Here is a 19,448-nt window from a genome sequence, read left to right on the forward strand (position 1 = left end):
AAAAGGGACAGTAAGGAAAAATAAGGAAATCTGCACAAACTAGAGATTTTAATTCGACCTATATCAATATTGGGTCATTAATTATGACAAATATGCCACACTAATGTAAATAACCAGGAAACTGGGCCCAGATTATGTAGGAACTCTGCTATGTTCACAACTTTGCTGTAATTCTACAACTATGCTGAAATATAAAGTTTATTTTTAATTTTTTAATGTTTACTTTTTTAGAGACAGAGTGAGAGCATGAGCAGGGGAGGGGCAGAGAGAAGGAGACACTGAATCCAAAGCAGGCTCCAGACTCTGAGCTGTCAGCACAGAGCCTGACGTGGGGCTCGAACTCACAAACTGCAAGATCATGACCTGAGCTGAAGTGAGACACTGCTGATTCAACTGAGCCACCCAGACACTCCTAAAGTTTATTTTTTTAATGTGTAAAAGATTAAATCTAAAAAACCAACAATCTTTTTCTCTAATAAATACTTGTATTAAGGAGGAGAGCAAAGCCATAAGTGTAGCCAACTTGTTATAATTCCAATAAAAATAAAGCACATGAAAATTGGTGGCACTGGACCAAAATGGAAAAGAGATAAAAGCCACAGTGCCACATGTTATTGTTAACAACTAATAATGAATATAGATCAACTGATAATCTGACTTGAGAAATTAGAAAGACAATTAAACCAAGAAAAATAGGAAAAATACATAAATACTACATTGAAATAAATTAACCACAGAAAAAAGTGGGTTTAATGAATCCGTTAGAAAGCAGGTTAAAAACTTAACAAACATAAGAACATCCTTACAAGTTTTTGTTTTTTAATATTTTTATTTATTTCTAGGAGAGAGAGAGACAGCGTGAGCAGGGGAGGGTCAGAGAGAGGGAGTCACAGACTGAAACAGGCTCCAGGCTCTGAGCTGGCAGTCAGCACAGAGCCCGACGCGGGGCTCGAACCCACGAACCGCGAGATCATGACCTAAGCGAAAGTCGGACGCTTAACTGACTAAGCCACCCAGGTGCCCCACCTTCCAAGTTGTTTTTAAAAGAAAACACAATTTACCATATTACAAGTTAGAAAGTACATATAAACATACATGTACATTTGCACATAGATGTATGTATACATATTTCCCTTATATGGAAATGAGGCTGAAAAGAAATGTCTCCAATTATTAATAAAAACTATCTTTGAATGGAAGAAGTTTACAAGTATTTTTTTAATCTCTTTTTTTATGTTTTCTACATATCTCAATATTCCCCAAGGGTTATGTTTGTCTTTTATAAACAAAAGCAACACACATTTTATGTTAAGAAGAAAAAATAGTATGAATCTATGAGGTCCACAGAATATTGGCCATCAAGTGATTCCACAGTAATAATACAAGGAATTGTCGCCTGGGAGACATTTAAAGACAGAATGTAGAAAGAGCTTCCACAGTGCTGAGTTGCCATGAAATCATTTTCATGTTCGCATCCCGAACAGAGATAGATTTTCTTACCCCAGGACTGCAGTAACGCAATTGCTTCTCTCCTCCCAGCACACAGTATAAAACCAACGGGTGCTCACTGCCACAGAGCAGGTACTAATGAATGAACATGGCGTCCCTCCCACAGGTTCATGGTAGAGAGACAGGGCAACAGTGAGATACAGCTGTTCTAGGAGATAAGAAAGTGAAGCAAAACTTTCCAAGACTCGATCCCCATCAAGGGCACAAGAAAAGTGTAAACCATATTCCCCAAGAGCCTTGGTGGTGAAAAAAAAAATGGGTAATGCAGCAAAGACAAGCATTGGATAAAACCAACACTGGACACGTAGAAGTAAATCAACACAGGTCCTGAATTATGCCTTGGATACATCCTTTAAAACAATGGTCTCAGGGGTGCCTGGGTGGCTCAGTGGGTTGAGGATTCGACTTCTGCTCAGGTCATGATCTCACAGTTTTAATTGTTCAAGCCTCACATTAGGCTTTGCACTGACAGCTCAGAGCCTGCTTGGGATTCTCTCTCTCTCTCTCTCTCTCTCTCTCTCAACACTAAATAGATATTAAGAAACCAATGGTGGTGGATTGGCGGATTGCACAAAATCCAGAGCAGAAACTGCACACACGTCAAAGTGAGATGGCAAAAGAAATGCAAGCTCTTCCCACCAAGTTCACTATCAAGAGCACAGGCTCCTGCACAGAGTGCCTAGGAATGATCCCGCCTCCATCACTTATCAGTTCTGTGACTTCAGGCAAAGCACTTAATGTTTCCTGTCTCCATTTCCTCATACGTGAAAGTGAATAATAATAGATCTGACTTCATAGGTTTTTTGTTACTGTCGAGTTTATTAAACATGCAAGCACATTTAGGAAAAAGCTAGCAACACACAAAGCACTGAAATAGTAGCAATTACTTCTCTATTTATATTTAGACTTTTAGCGTATTCTTTAAATTTGTTTTATACATTTCCCAATGTACATAATGCATTAGGTCAGTAATGCGTATGATTAATAAATGAATAAACATTAGCTGAAGTGCATATACTCATTTTATATGCGATGTGCATTCAAAATGGCTTGGAGGCTGAAGACTGTAAGATTAGAGAATTTGTTTCATGAGACCCTTTGCAAAAAGAATCTGGAAACTTAATCCTACCTGCTGTATTATTTTTACTGTCTGTTACTTCTTTTTTAAAAAATTTGTTTATTTAATTTCAAGGTAGTTAGCACACAGTGTAGCACTGGATTCAGGAGTAAAACCTAGTGCTTCATCACTGACATACCACGCCTAGCGCTCCTCCAAACACGTGCCCTCCTTCATGCCCAACCCCCACCTGTGTCTCCTCCAGCAACCCTCAGTGTGTTCTTTATATTTAAGACTCTCTTATGGTTTGCCTCCCTCTCCTTTTTCATCTTATTTTTCCCTCCCTTCCCCTATGTTCATCTGTTTTGTTTCTTAAGTTCCACATGAGTGAAATCATATGATATTTTTCTTTCTCTATGTTGCTTAACATAATACCCTCTAGTTCCATCCATATTATTGTTGCAAATAACAAGATTTCATTATTTTTGACTGCCGAGTAATATTTCATTGTATATATATACACCAGATCCTCTTTATCCATTCATCAGTTGATGGGCATTTGGGCTCTTTCCATAATTTAGCTATTGTTGATAGCACTGCATATCCCCCTTCAAATCAGCATTTTTTATCCTTTGGATAAATACCTAGTAGTGCATTCACTTGGTCATAGGGTAGCTATCTTTTTAATTTTTTGAGGAACCTCCATACGGAATGGGAGAAGATATTTGTAAATGACAAATTGGATAAAGGGTTAGTATCCAAAATCCATAAAGAACTTATCAAATTTAACACCCAAAAAACCAAATAATCCAGTGAAGAAATGGGCAGAACACATGAATAGATACTTTTCCAAAGAAGACATCCAGATGGCTAACAGACACATGAAAAGATGCTCAGCATCACTCATCATCAGAGAAATAGAAATCAAAACCACAATGAGGTACCGCTCACGCCTGTCAGAATGGCTACAATTAACAACTTAGGCCACAACAGATGTTGGCAAGGATGCGCAGAAGAGGGAACACTTTTGCCCTCCTGGTGGGATGCAAACTGGTGCAGCCTCTCTGGAAAGCAGCCTGGAGGTTCCTCTGTTACTTCTAAAATGGACCAGCATGTTATAAAAAGTTTAAATATTAAGGGTGAACTTAGTCACGTTTAACCAGCTCACAAGTGATTTTATGAAATCTTATTTTTAAAACTCCTTCCGAGGGAGAAGAGCCAAATCTCCCTTATAGAAGGATTCCAAACACATGCAGATACTTCCTCCTCCAGGGGATTCAATGACTCGCTCCCAAAGAACAGAGTATGGAAAGGGAAAAATAGACATGTTAAACCTGAAAACCCCAGCAAGGACCATCCTAACAAAGTGATCACGGTCATCAGCACCATTGACACTTCATGTTGACCTCATGTGACCCCCCCCATGATGTCACGAGGACACATTGCTTCTATGGAATTCATTCCAAAACATCGTAATTCTGGTCTAACATGGAGAAATAGCAGAGAAATCAACATTGAGAGACAGTCTTCAAAATACCTAACAAATATTCTCAAAAATGTCAAGGTCATGAAAAAGAAAGAAAATATGAAAAACTGCATGGACCAGAAAAGACTACAGACACATGATACATACATGCGATGTGGGATTCTGGATTAAATCCTGGAACAGATAAAGTGGAAAAATCGGTGACATCCAAATAAAGACTAAAATTTAGTTGAAAGCAATATACCAAAATTTACCTCTCTGTTTTTACAATGTTACAATAGCTAAATAAGACGTTATTATTAGGGGAAGCTGGTAGAGGGTATGCAGGGACTCTCCTTACTCACTTTGCAAGTTTTTCTGTAAATCTAGAATTATTCCCAAATAAAAGTTTATGTACAAAAATAAATGTCTTCAGATTCAATAAGAAGCCCTCTAGGCCTGGATACTACATTCCAATGTCTAGATCAGGTCTTGACTCGGGGCGCCTGGGTTGCTCAGTCGGTTGAGTGTCCGACTTCAGCTCAGGTCATGAGATCATGGCTTGTGGGTTCGAGTCCCACATCGGGCTCTGTGCTCACAGCTCAGAGCCTGGAGCCTGCTTCAGATTCTGTGTCTCCCTCTCTCTCTGACCCTCCCCTGCTCATGCTGTCTCTGACTCTCAAAAATAAATTAAAAAACATAAAAAAAAAATTAGATCAGGTCTTGACTATATGCCAGCATCATGATACATTATTAAATGTCCTACATCTAGATTGGGCAAAACTAGTTAATTAACTTTAAAGTAGCTTATTTATGCCTGAATTCACTTTAGGTACAAGTACAACCTTATTTGAATAAATCATTTCTTTCAAAAAATCTTGAGTGTTGAATCCAATAAGCCAATTAAGACATTTTAAAATAATTGGGTACTTGTGGCATAAACAACCATTTCCACTGAACTTTCAACTTGTTTCAGCATTTCATTATGATTTCCCATAGTCTTTATGCTCTGGTTTTATTATAAAATTGGCTCTGAATTTTAAACTGGGTGTTAATAGAATGGGGAGACATTCAAAAGTAAATGAGCAAGTGCCCTGTGTCCAGCAGTGTGAACTCTCAGCAGAAAGGGGGGAGTCCCAGGAGCCAGGGGAAATTTTTGTCACACTAGACGTGTCATTTGAATACTGTCTATGAATGGCTATATTTAAAAGATTGATAATACCTGAGACTCTTTTAAGAAAAATGGCGACATTTTTAGCTAGAATATTTGTGACGTTCAAGAGGATATAAATACTTCCGTGTGATTCAAACCACCTGCCTAGTTTAAGAGAGCCGCATTCTATTAAAAAGTAGTAATAAGCAGCCCCCTGATTCTTCTCCATTATTCTGTACAACTCTCCTAGTCACCTGTATTTCGATGTAGTTTCTTTACCTGCCGGCAGATATATGCAGGGCAGAAAAATGATATTACAACTCCAATGAAAACTTTTTACTGTCAACTTAACTGAAATCATTTAGAGTTAAGTTTAAGAAACCGGAAGCCTCTGTTGATTTATTCAAAGTTCTGCGATACGCTTACTCCCTTCCTCGGAGAGCGCTTTTGTATTTGATGGCTGTCCTCTTCCTAAAACATCATGGTGGGTTTAGTGGGAATGAATTCTACTCTATTGTAACTGGTAGAAGAAAGGTCACATTATCTTTATTTTCCTAAAAGGAATCCAGTCTGCCTCCGAGTGTCCCCCTTTCAGGTTGGGATGCAGTTTGCTGGGAGCGGTCCTGGGAGCTCACCTGCATTCAATGCTGTTCCTGGGGCTCCATCATCAGAAAAGAAGCCACGTGACTATTCCAGGTGGGAGATAGGCTGTCTTCAGTCCAGCTTCATACTTAGGGAAGACCTTTAATTTTCACTGACCCTAGTTACTGTTTTTTATTCTCATCTGTCCAACCCCTGTGATCTGTGGTAGCGGGTAGATCTCTGGTGCATTACAGCCAAGCACTAGTATAAGAGACTTTATTGAAATCAGGAAGTACCTCCCAGCCACTGCCATGAAGTTCCTTGCGAGTCCTCGGGGCACTGTGCAGGATGTGAGTCAGGGCAGCGGTGTGCCCGAGCAGGATTGAACAGGCGTGCAAGAGCTGAGGGTTAACTTTTCAGGAATTTTGCAAGCTGGATGTTAAAGACAAACATTAATTAAAAGTAAATAACATAGGGGCACCTGGGTGGCTCAGTCCGTTAGACCACTGACTTCAGCTTGGGTCATGATCTCACAGTTCAGGTCATGATCTCACAGTTCATGGGTTCGAGCACCAAGTCGGGCTCTGTGCTGACAGCTGGGAGCCTGAAGCTGCTTCAGATTCTGGGTCTCCCTCTCGCTCTGCCCCTCCCCCACTCATGCTCCGTGTCTCTCTCTCTCTCAAAAATAAAAATATTTTTAAAAATTTAAAAGTAAATAACATAAAGTTACAATTAACTAAAGTATACTACAAAGATGGCAAATATGTAAAGATTATCATTTGCTAATATTTTACTTCATTTCACTGATTTATGCTGACTTTACTTATGTCAATTTACCCATATAATGCAAATTCTATATGACACTGAGCTACTTCCTATGTGTTCCTGACTCCCCATTCAATGCCCTCACATCAGAGGCATGAGGTCTGAGCAAATGCTACAAATCATATCGTCACTTACTGTCTTGTGGACTTCTAGACTTCAGAAAGTGATGGACAGAAAACATGCTGACAATGTAGATTAAACTTTATGCCCATAGTCATTACATCGAGAAAAACAAAACACACACACACACATACACACACACACACACACAGAGCACAAAAACTGTGGAATTACCCTTCCAGTCTTCAAAACTATTATCCAATTCACCAAAGAAGTTTCTTACATCATTGATGAATAAGTGAAGTTACAACATTATGTATTCAAGTTCTCACTCCCATCCTACAAAATAATAATCCATCAACATTCATCTTAGAACTACCCTTCTTGATCAATTACAACCGTAAGTGGACGAGAGATAGGAGTTCAGCAAAACCTAAGGAAAATATTCTGTGAGAATCAATGGCCTACAGAAATTTACAATAAAGAATATAGTATCGTTTCTTATTATTAGTATATCATGTGCTGCATAAATATACTGTATGTTTATAATGATCTCATTTATTCATATATTTGCATACAAAGTTTTTCAAGGAGCCACTGGTTAAACATTTACTAGCATGCCTCTGGGCATGGGATATCTTAACACAAAAGAACAATCAACTCCCTCCTACCCTCTTCTGACCCCAGTCACATGGACTTTTTCCAAGACACTTTAATTCCAGCAGTCTACTTCCTACTTCTACCCACACACCCAAATCAAACAATCAGACAAACTTCCTCTCCCTTATGTCCCCTTTAAGAACCATTCCGCATAATTTCCCCTCATTAGAACTTTCAACACAACATTCTAGGTCTTCCTTCTTACAGGTGAAGATGGAGAAATGAATATCCAAACTTGTCAGATTGCTTTGATTTTAATTTTTGCGTTTTCTTATTTTGGTTTTGATTTGCCCATCCTGACGAACCCTGTAGTTCAAGATATTAAAGAGTTCTCTAATCTTAAAATTTGAATCTTCTAGGACAGTCAACTTGTTTAAAAGACTTTAAAAGACATAGTTAATTGACCTCTCTCACCCTGTCTCCACCCTCCCCTTCTCTCATCGGCCCATAGGCTTACTGGTATCCTAATTAAGCTGTTGAAACGGTAATGCACATTCCTGGCTGCCCAAACAGTGCAGATTACACCCTCTGACTCAATGACTGTGGAAATGGGAGGCCTGGTCAGTAGAGCCCAAATAGCATATCCATACAGTGTGAGAGCTAAGACAACACCTATTACAAACTATAGATCTGTGCTTTTGAAAAATGTTACTGGATACCCTATTTCAAAATGGCAGATGAAAACGTCAATAAAGTCATTCCCTTCAAAGGCATATTTTAAGTATAATCAAAGCCACCAACCCTTTCCAGATACTGGTAAAATACCTGAACAGTTGCAACATAATGACTGAGGGAGCCCTCCAAGAGTGCTGAAGTAACGGGAACAGATCCGAGAATGCTTCTGGAATGTGAGTCGGTTAACATACAGCAGTATGAAAATTCTACATGAGGTCAACAAATCCACTCATCGGAAAACTTGAATCAAAGCTGTATCTTGGCAGCCTTGTATATGAAATCAACCAAATCAATCCACTGAATTTTTTTTATTTTTGCATCGTTGAGCCAGCCACTATTTCTTAGAATTCCAGTTTGTATAGCATGTGGACACTTATGTAGACATTGGTAAGGGGGACTTTTCTGAAGATGGGCACGTAACGATAACACCAAAACCATGTGTTGAGTTTCTTGATTAAGAGTGTATTTTAAATCACTCATGTAGACAGCTTAAAAAAAAAAACAAAAAACTTAGCGAATTATGTTGGCAACAGAATTATAACTCTAGCTGTCTGTTTCTTGGAAGCAAATGGAAACTTTAAACAACAAGCCCATGGGAATCGAATATCACTGGGTGTTTAGCTTCATTTTATCTTTTGATGATGAAGCAAGCAAGCAGAGGTAGGCGGGGTTACAAGAGTGTGTGCGCGTGCGCATTTGTGTATTTTTCCTATCGCCTGAGCAGTTGTATTTTCTCTATGCGACTGCAAGCCTCATTAACTCTGATTTTCTCATTCATCTCAAATTGCTATATTTATTATAATGGCTTAACCCAGCTGAGGTATTCTCCTTATGGGGAAAAATTCCCTGATCTTTGTCAATGCCATGTGGCAAAGTATAAGATGAAAGCTGTAAAATTCAATTCCGGAGTCAGTGCCTGTCATCAGATGGCTTAGCCACATAAACAAAGCTGATTGGGATAACACCAGTCATGCACCCAAACTGTTTATTTAGATGGGATCAGAACAGACGCATTTCCTATTCAGAACATTTCCACAAGTGTGCTTCTCCAAAGTCTCTATTTAGCAACAAAAGAATCGGCCGGTTAGGCTAGAGAATATTTCTCATCACCAACCGTCATCACTACACATTAGCGGTACACCCCAGCTGAGGAGCGAGTTCCGTTTTCTGCCACGGCTGAATTAATTTTTTTTTATATTTAAATTTGATTTTTCATTACACAGAGTCAGGCTTCCCAATAGAGACTGTGCCCTCTCTAACATGGGCCTCCCGATTCCTGTCAAACAGCCTAGACACCGGTACCTTCAGAGAGACTGTTTCAAGTTTAATAGCCTTGGAAGATTAGCAGAATGAACAGGACTAGACACTAATCTCCCCCTTAAAGTGTTGAATTTTGGAGCCAACCTATAGCCTATACATATTTACATCCTTGTTTCATGAAACACATAATAAATACAAGGTTGAAACAAAACTCTAACTCCCTTGCTCCATTCTGTTACATATCCTGAATATAGATGCCTACACAGATAACAGGTCTGTCAGGAAGTATCTAAGTGCCAAGGTGAAAATTACACTATTTCAAAAGATCTTCTATCCTAAGAGACCTGAACATTATACATGAATGGGGCGGAAGTGGGGCTGCAGTGACTTTGTCAAACCCATTTGCATGGTTGCTTCTAGATCTCAAAGCGGTGATGCGATCAGCTGTCAATCCAAAGGTATTTATCAAATCCCTGATATGCTCTTAGAAAGCTGCAGGTTCTATGGAAAATTCAGGAACAGTAAAAATACAGCATTTACTCGCAGTGAGCTGATAGGTTGGTTACGAGAGATAAGACAAATAAAACCATCGGTAAATAAAACTGTATTTTCAGGTCATCAGCACCAGAGCTCATTCCCCTCGTGGCTGTGGCTCATGGGGGTCCTGAAATAGCACAGACTATGTGGGGGCAGCAAGATCCCGGGGAGATGATACCAACAATTTGTCATCAACCAAATCATGGGATTAGGCAGCACCTGCTGCCTGGTCCAAACCTGAGTCAAGAGAGCAATTCCCTAGGATTGTCTGGGCCTCAGAACATCAATATTTGATCCCATCTTCCCCAAGTCCAACTTCTACCCACAAGAGAAGGGGCCATGGCCATCTCCCCTAGGACCTCATTCCTTTCTCATTTTATAAGTTGACAATGTATCTTGAGATTCTACATTTTCTAAACTCTGCAGAGAATAAGGACTGAATTCTTAAAGGAGGGATTAGAGGGCATGAGGAAATATTTGAAGCCTATTAGTTGAAGTGACAGATATGACAGCAGATAAAACAGGAAGTCATTACCAATCATATGGCCATTCAAAGCTATAGAGGGGAGATGGCGAGATAATAAAGAAAGAAGCAGACTCAAAAAGTGGTCTGCCCTTCACTCCAAATCTCTTTGAAGTCAGGACCCTTTTAAGATTGATATTAACCTTTTGTGAGATTAGCCCCCTGCAGCTTGAAATCATTTAAAATCCCAGAAGCATGCTAAACATTACAGAGCAGATACACGAGAGAGGACTGTGGGTTAAGAGGGGAGGTGGATGAGATGCAGCAAGAAACCAACATGCATGAGTAATAACTTCTCTAGGTAGAAAGCCATGGGTTAGCCACAGTCAATACTTGACCTACCACATCCATCCGGGACATGGGGTACAGTGTCTTCCTGTTAGTGGACGACAGAGCAACTCCCTTGTGCCAAAGTCACATGTAGAAGTCACACGCCGGAGTCACATGCCAAAGCACGGCCACTGAGGACTCTCAATCTGGTTGCTTTTGGACAGACCCAAGATGAAGGAAGTACGGCCGGCCCTGGGAAACGAGAGATGAGAAGGAAGTGTTGGAGGGCTGGCGAGGGGTGCCGACTGCTTGCCCCTGAACCTGAGCAGCCCCCTCACACTTCTACAGCACCTGTCCCTGCAAGAAAACACACCCTCGTGTGTGTCATGTTGGAGAACACTCACTCAGAGGCAGGACGGAGGAAACAGGGTTTTGGTACAGTTCTGGTTTTGTTTTTGAATGTACAGTAGGGTTTATTGCCTCCTGAAGGGGGACTGGCAGAGGCTTTCACAAGGGCCAGTGCCCCCCCCCCCAAAAAAGCTCCTCTTTTCTCTTTGGGTCTGTTCGTCTCCTTCCCTGTATTCTTGTCCAATATGTGCTCCTTCTGCCCTACTGGGAGGACTCCCTGCTCTTCTTCCTTCTCCCGCCTCCCCAATTCCCTTTTTCTTCACTTTTTCTTTCCTTGACCATCTCCACCACTGTTTGTTTTTTTTTTTTCCTTTTGCCTTCTTCTACCTATATGTGTGCATGTGTGTGTCTGTCTGTCAGTCTGTTGGCCAGCTTCCTTTTTCCCTCTCTTTTTTTAAATGTCTAGTTATTTATTTTGATAGGGAAAGAGCATGAGCAGGGGGAGGGGCAGAAAGAAAGGGACAGAGAGAAAATCTCAAGTAGGCTTCATGCCATCAGCACAGAGCCGGATGCAGGGCTTGATCCCATGAACTGTGAGATCACAACCTGAGCTGAAATCAAGAGTTGGATGCTTAACCAACTCAGCCACCCAGGCATCCCTCTTCCTCCCTCTGTTGAAGGAAGCCAGAATTCTCTCCTTCCTGGCAGTATCAAATATGGGAGAGAAGTACATGAGAATGAGGCCCAAGCGCCACAAGTGATTTTACACTGACCTAGAACCAAGGATATGTCCCTTGAAGAGAAGCAGAACTGTCACCCCAAAATATGCCTCTCTGGCATAAGGATTATTTTAGGCTGATTAGTTTTTTTTTTTTTTATTTTTTTAAATGTTTTATTTATTTCTAGGAGAGAGAGAGAGACAGCGTGAGCAGGGGAGGGTCAGAGAGAGAGGGAGTCACAGACTGAAACAGGCTCCAGGCTCCAAGCTGGCAGTCAGCACAGAGCCCGACGCGGGGCCCGAACCCATGAACCACGAGATCATGACCTAAGCGAAAGTCGGACGCTTAACCGACTAAACCACCCAGGTGCCCCTAGGCTGATTAGTTTTAAGAAACTTAAGACATACAAGAAGTTCCGAGAAAAACAAGTAGAAGTAAGTTACGGTTTGCAAGAGATGTTTACATGTATAAGGGAAATCTCCCTTTGTAAGGGCATCTCCCAGCTCAGTACCAGAAGGACGGGTTGACATTAAATCCCTAGAAACTCTTATCTGATAGAGACAACTTAAATCTGTCTAACAGCTGTACTCTTGTTGACTGTGCTTTTCCTGGTCAACTCTCGTATCTGGCCTACCCCCCACCCCCAAACATCTTTGTTTGCCTTTAGCTGGAGAAGGTATTTGAGGTGGTGAGTTCGGTCTCTGGGGAGTCTGTTTTCCTAGGTCTCTTCCAAGTATACAAGGGGCATTCATGTTATTAAATTTCTGTTTATCTTTCTCCTGTGAATCATTTTTTAAGTTTATTTATTTATTTTAAGAGAGGGACAGAGAAAAAGAAAGAATGGGGGAGAGGCAGAGGGAGAGAGAGAATCCCAAATAGGCTCCATGATGTCAGCACAGAGCCTGATCCAGGGCTTGATCCCATGAACTATAAGATCATGACCCCAGCCAAAATCAAGAGTTGGACGCTTAACCCACTGAGCCACCCGGGCACCCCTCTGTCTTTTATTACAGAGGACTCTGTAATAAAGTATTACAGAGTATTAATAAAAAATAAAGTATTTTTCCTCCCCTACCCCCTACTGTGGCCACTGCCTTGAGCAGTTTTGGGTTCCATCCGCTCATCTCCAATATCACAGAGGGGAAAAAAGGATCACTCAAAAGAAAAATGCTGGCATGGATACCATTAGAATATAAATGAAAGTTAAAATTCGACCACTTTCCAGATAAAAGGAGTAATTAATACCACACAGCACAAATCTCAACCAAGCTTCTACCTCTTTCGTGTGTGTGCTGTGAGAATCTTCACTTGAACTTTAACAAAACACAATCAATAAATAAAAGTGTACAATTCTTATTTTAAACTTTTCAGCCCAAACACCCTAAGCAAATATACACGTCTGCAATTCACTGAGAGGAAACAATTTGGAAAGACAGGCTACTTTTACATAATGTGTTTAATTACATACGCAAGTTTTATTTGTGCCGTGATAAAAATCTTTTTTTCAAAGAGACAAATTAAAAAGGGACTGTCATTTGCATTTTATCAAATTTCTGATTTTTAATCTACTGTTATCTAAGAGCTAATATTTCCATTTCTCGCATTTAATCCAAACAGACAGGCAAAAAGCTTGCTACAAAGCATCCTTAAAGATTAAGAAACATCCCTGAAAATATCAGATCAATTATGAGAAGAAGAGTCTGATTAGATGTCATTTGAATTGCATTACTATTCACCAAAGGGCATTTTGGGCAAGTATTTGCAGGAGGGTAAGAAATGGAGTTGCTAAAGATTGGACACCACTTGAAATCAAGCGCTTATGGTCTCTGAAGCCGAGGGAGAGAACTTCTACCATTCTCTGGAAGCAGGCATGTTCTCAGATGTTACCTTGTTTGCATTGACACCTTCTTTTCTTTTTTTTTAAATTTTTTATAGTTTATTTATTTTTGAGACAGAGAGAGACAGAGCATGAGTCGGGGAGGGGCAGAGAGAGAGGGAGACACAGAATCTGAAACAGGCTCTGAGCTGTCAGCACAGAGCCCAACGCGGGGCTTGAACCCACAAACCATGAGATCTGACCTGAGCCAAAGTTGGACAGTCAACCGACTGAGCCACCCAGGCACCCCTGCATTGGCATCTTCTAAAACAGAAAGCAGGGCTTCATACTAGAGCTGATATGAATGCAAAGCGAGGGGTGCTTGGGTGGCTCAGTTGGTTAAGCATCTGACTTCAGCTCAGGTCATGATCTCATGGTTCATGAGTTCGAGCCCCGCGTTGGGCTCTGTGCTGAAAGCTAGCTCAAAGACTGGAGCCTGTTTCAGATTCCGTGACTCCCTCTCTCTTTCTCTGTCCCTTCCCTGCTCATGCTGTGTCTCTCTCTGTCTCTCAATAAATAAATAAACGTTAATAAATAAATAAATAAATGCAAAGCAAGTCCTGCAATACCAACATGACAACCAATTCTTAAATGAAAGGTCAACATCTTTTAGATTACAGTTACAATATTTTTCTAACGAGGGTACCAATGAACAGTCCTCATGAAAAAGTTCTACCTGTAACTCAAGACTTTAAAAAATTCAAACAAAACAGGCTTCTGAGCAGTTGTATGAAGCCCATAAGGTGAACTGTGGGCAGTTTTATATGGAAGTATATATCCGGTGTATTCCGGACCTGCTGGAGAATTTAACAGGAGCCCATTCTCTTCCCTCACTTCCTTCCTACTTATTCATCCTTCCTTTCTTCCGGAAAATCGTACTGAGCTCCATATAGGAAAACAGGAGGAAAATATGTTGTTTACATATTTTAATTTTTTTCTCAATATTAGGATGTTCTGATGTGGATTTTTTTCCAGCTTTTGACATCTGGAAAAAAAACTTTCCCGGCTGGAGAGAGACTGGCCTCCCAGAGCCCGTAGAGATTTCGAGGGCCCAGCCTAGAGCGTGTGTACCTTTGATAGTAAACCAATCCAGAACCAGCCCTCCTCTATCTGGCAGGAACACCCCCAGGAGGCAGTATTATTCTGCCTTAATCATTCAGGGCCAGATGCCAGGCAAGTGGGGACCGGCCCTGTACCCCAAAGCTCACGGAAACATTCAAACCGGCCAGCCCTCAACTGTGGACCGTTCCCTGCTTTGCCTTTGCTGCCGAAATCCCAAGAGGAGCCTCCCGCCTTGGCTTCCTCCTCTCTTCTGTCTTCTGACACCTGACCCAAACCTGGTGTTTCCCCTGTGACCTGACCCCTTCTTTGGGACCTGGGAGTGTAAGAAACTCTGTCTTCCCCCACCTCTCCCGTATCTCTTCCTGAGGCTGCACCCACATGACTGTCACATAAAGAGCAGCCGTAAAAAGCACAAGTTTTGGGGGCAGGAAAACCATCCTACGGGCACAGAGAGTAAACCTGCTTGATAATGAAATTATTGGGGCACCTGGGTGGCTCAGTCAGTTAAGCATCTGACTTTGACTCAGGTCATGATCTCACAGTCTGTGAGTTCGAGCCCCACATAGGGCTCTGGGCCAACAGCCTGGAGCCTGCTTTAGATTCCGTGTCTCCTTCTCTCTCTGTGTTCCCCCCGCCCACCCTGTTCATGCTCTGTCTCTCAAAAATAAAATAAAAACATAAAAAAAGAAAGAAATTATCAAAGAGGAAGAGTAGGAAGAGAAGAAATTATGGAGAGAGGGAGATTAAAACGATATGAAATCACATGAGGTCCAGAACAGAAGTGGGTCTGGATTTCTTAAAGTATTGGTTGACAAAGGTTCTCTCCATGACCAACTTGACGTAGGCTCTTCTGAACTTTTTTTCAACGGGGCCTGACTTTCAGGCTCCCATGTTCCTCTTTGCATTTTCCAATTTCAGCAGGAATCCTGAGAAGTCAGTTTATCCAGAATCCTGCATCCTTCCTAATCAGGTCACTGTCGTCCTGTCCCCCAGGGGATGCATGGTCACCCCTGCCTGCAGTCAGCAGGAATCTGTCAGGTCAGATTCGCCACAATCCCCTTTCACCCCTAATACTGCTCTTCGTGACTCCCATCCTCTGACCCCAACATGGCCACTTGCTCCCTGGCTATAAATTATCCTCAGTCATAAATTATAACCATGCTGTATTTGGAGTCCAGTCCAATCTCTCCCCTCCGCGAGCCCCCGCCATGGTGGTCCCTACACCCCAGTGGCACTCCTTGGATAATGTCTTCTTTATTATTTCCAACAAGTGCAATGAACACGATTTTTTCTTTAACAATATGCCTGCAAATTCCCCTCTTAAAAATTTTTTAAGGTTTATTTATTTTTGAGAGACTGAGAGAGTGTGAGCAAGGGAAGGGCAGAGAGAGGGAGACACAGAATCCAAAGCAGGCTCCAGGCTCTGAGCTGTCAGCACAGAGCCCGATGCGGGGTTCAAACTCACAAACCACGAGACCATGACCTGAGCCAAAGTCAGAAGCTTAACTGACTAAGCCACTCAGATACCCCTTAAATGGTAAACACATTTTAAGTTGTATTTATAGTACCTGAGTCCTAATTAGTAAAGCATTTTGCTTTTAGCAGATTTTTAAAAAATTTTTTAGTATTTTTTTTTGAGAGAGAGAGAGAGAGAGCAAGCAAGCAGGGGAGGGGCAGAGAGAATGTGGAACAGAGGATCCAAAGCAGTCTCTGTGCTGACAGCAGAAAGCCCATGAGATCACAACCTGAGCTGAAGTCAGACATTTAACCGACTGAGCCACCCAGGTGTCCCAGCTTTTAGCAGATTTTAATATGAGTATTTCATCATTTATTAAAGGAATATATACTATATACTAATATATTTTTGGTCTTTTGTGACAAAGAATGACAATGAGATGGGGACAGAGACAAATACTAGTAGTATTCAGTACTCTGAAGTAAAAAGAAAGAAATTCCAGTACTCTGATCTACTGCGTGACCTCCTCAGGGGGACACACTCAGTGACATGAGGCAGGGTGATTCCTTAAGCTCACATTTTATTTCCATCCACGTAAGGACTTGACAAGTATTGCCCCTGTGAATGCACAACTATACTCTGAGGAAAGATTTATGCCCACTTCACAGATAAAGAAACAAAGGCTTCAGAAAACTCAAGGTCACATCCTTAATGAGAGTCAGTCTTGGGTGCTGAACTCAGAGCCCCACCATATTTATCTGAAATTAGCCAGCACGCTAACTGTAGAAAGAAGAGGCCATTTAGTTAGCACTCCCAACTGTGCTTGAAAGATAATGTCACTTTGTAATTGAGCATATATTTTCATTTATCTTATTGTTTTACTATGTTAGCTGCAGGCTCCCCCCAAAATGTTGGAATTTGTGATCCTAACCTACACTACCATCACAGCAAAAACACACATTAGTTGAAAATTTTCAAAAAATGTAAAAGCCTAGAGTCACGGGGAGGGGCGCATGCTGATCGAACAATGGGTTCTAAAGACCAACACTAGAATTATCCTTGGTTTTTCTCTTTCCCTCTACTCCGTACACAGTGAATCCCACAGCTCTACATTCCAGTATGAAAATAACAATGATCTAAACCAAATTAAAACCCGGGCAGCTCCATTTCTTCATGCCTTTGTCACAGTCAAATTCCTGTGGAACCAAAGAACTCACGCCCTCACTTACAGCACACTGCAGTGCCATCTGACTCCCATTTGGCTTTGACTTTGAGGGAGAACCTTTGGAAGCAGACATACTTCATTTCCCTAAGCAGGCACAGAAAGGTAGCTTAGCAAACTAAAGACTGGATTTAATGGATTAAGCACCTGGCTTAAGGAGATTTCAATCTGACTTAATGATTTTGCCAGTCCCAGGAGTCACTGGTTCAAATCCTGACTAAAGCTTTTGTTCCTCATCAGAAAATGCCAACAAATTTGCTTTGTTCTGTAGATGAGGCACAAACCTCAGAAACTCTTTTTCCATGTCTCTTCTTCACAAGATAAACTGAATTTTCTAGTGGGAAGCTACTTCCCCATGAAGGATCTTGTTCAGTCTACCAGGCCAGATGCTAATGGAAGGTCCATCCTGTTCCCAAGGGGCAATTCCAGTACCACTGGGCTAAGAGTTATGTCTTCCCCATCTCCCTCTATCTCTCTCAGCCCCTCTGTGTCTTTGGACAAATGCCATCTTCATAAGGTGCTTCCATTTCACACCATTCTTTCTTTTTTATTTTTTTAACACTTTTATTCATTTTTGAGAGACAGAGTACTAGAGGGGGGAGGGGCAGAGAGAGAGAGACAGAGACAGAATCCAAAGCAGGCTCCAGGCTCCGAGCCGTCAGCACAGAGCCAGCCCGGGGCTGGAACCCACGAACTGTGAGATCATGACCTGAGCTGAAGTCAGACACTTCATGGACTGAGCCCCCCAGGCAGCCATTTCACGCCATTCTTAAAAACCCAACATTACCTCCATTTCCCTACCTTCCTTCCCTGTTACGTTGTCTTCCTTGGTCTTACTGCCATCTGACACGTGACATGTTTTAGTGTCTGTTTCCCCAGCTGGAATCAAAACTCAGTGAGGATCAGGAGTGCAGTGTTTAGCTCACTGCTCTCTAACCAGAGCCCAGAACGAGGGCTGACACGTAGAGAAAGTTAATATATATTTGCTGAATGAATGGATGAATCTCAGTGAATGGTTTCCTCTTTTGAGGTGCATATTCTCTCTCTCACATCTATTCCATCCCTGACTCTCCACCTTGTCTGTGGTCCTCCACGGCCCCAAGTACATGCCAATGCGTCTCTGCAACTCTGCTCCCGCTCACTTCCGGATTGCTCAGTGTCTCTTGGTTCAAATTCTTAAGCAAGGGAGTCTGATTGGCCACTGATCATCCAACGGGTGGGCTAGCTTTGGGTCACGTGTCTGTTTCCTGTATGTCTAAACATATGGCACAGATGTCATGGCTGTATCGGTTTGAAGGGAACTATGGGGTCTCTCACCACTCTTCACATGTACACAGAGTTTCCTTGACCAGTACTGCCTGTCATACCAGGCACCGTCCACCAGCCAGCCGGGGTTTCCTCCAGTGGCCTTCTATCAACAAGACCTGCTGTTTTACCTACTTGTTTAGATTTCTCATTATGTTCATTCATACATTTACTATATAAATAATGATTGAGGGTCAGCTATCTGCTAAACCCTCCATGAGCTGCTGGGAATGTGGTAGCATTTATCCTTATGAAACTCACTGCCTAGTGAAAGAGAAATAAGTATCCTTTCCTTTGCATCCCAGAGATAAATCAGTGAGCTATGGAAACACCTAAGTTAATTTAAACTTGGCTGAGGGGCATGGGCCTTGGGGGAGTTGAGATAAATGTCTTACCCAGAGAAAATGAAATCTCTTTGGAGACCTGAATAAATAAATAAATATATATATTTATATATTTATATATGTATGAGTTAGCCAAGCAAAGAAGAATTAGACAGAGAAGATAGTTTCAGACAATGAGAACAGCAAGGCCAAAGTCCAGAGGTGAAATGTGCACTGTGCCTTTTGGAGAACTAAAAGAATTTCACTTTGGCAGCCATGAAGATGGTATGGAATAAAGCACTGAAGAAGTACAGAGATGTCAGATGTCAGCAAGACTTAGGAACCAACTTAAGAAACCTGGATTGCGTTGTGAGGGAAATGAAGGGTTACGAGGGCTTTATTCATGTTAGGAACACCATCACCTCTGAATCCATCACCAGCTCTGAGTTCTGATCTGTTCTTAGTGCTAGAGGATGCTTAGTGTCCTCCACTGAAATCAAACACTTTCTAAGATCTTCCTTGTCCCAGGATTGCAAGCCCTAACACTTAGCTGAAGGAGCA

Source organism: Crocuta crocuta, unplaced genomic scaffold (genome assembly GCF_008692635.1).
Source record: "Crocuta crocuta isolate KB4526 unplaced genomic scaffold, BGI_CrCroc_1.0 scaffold27, whole genome shotgun sequence".
Lineage (NCBI taxonomy): Eukaryota > Metazoa > Chordata > Mammalia > Carnivora > Hyaenidae > Crocuta > Crocuta crocuta.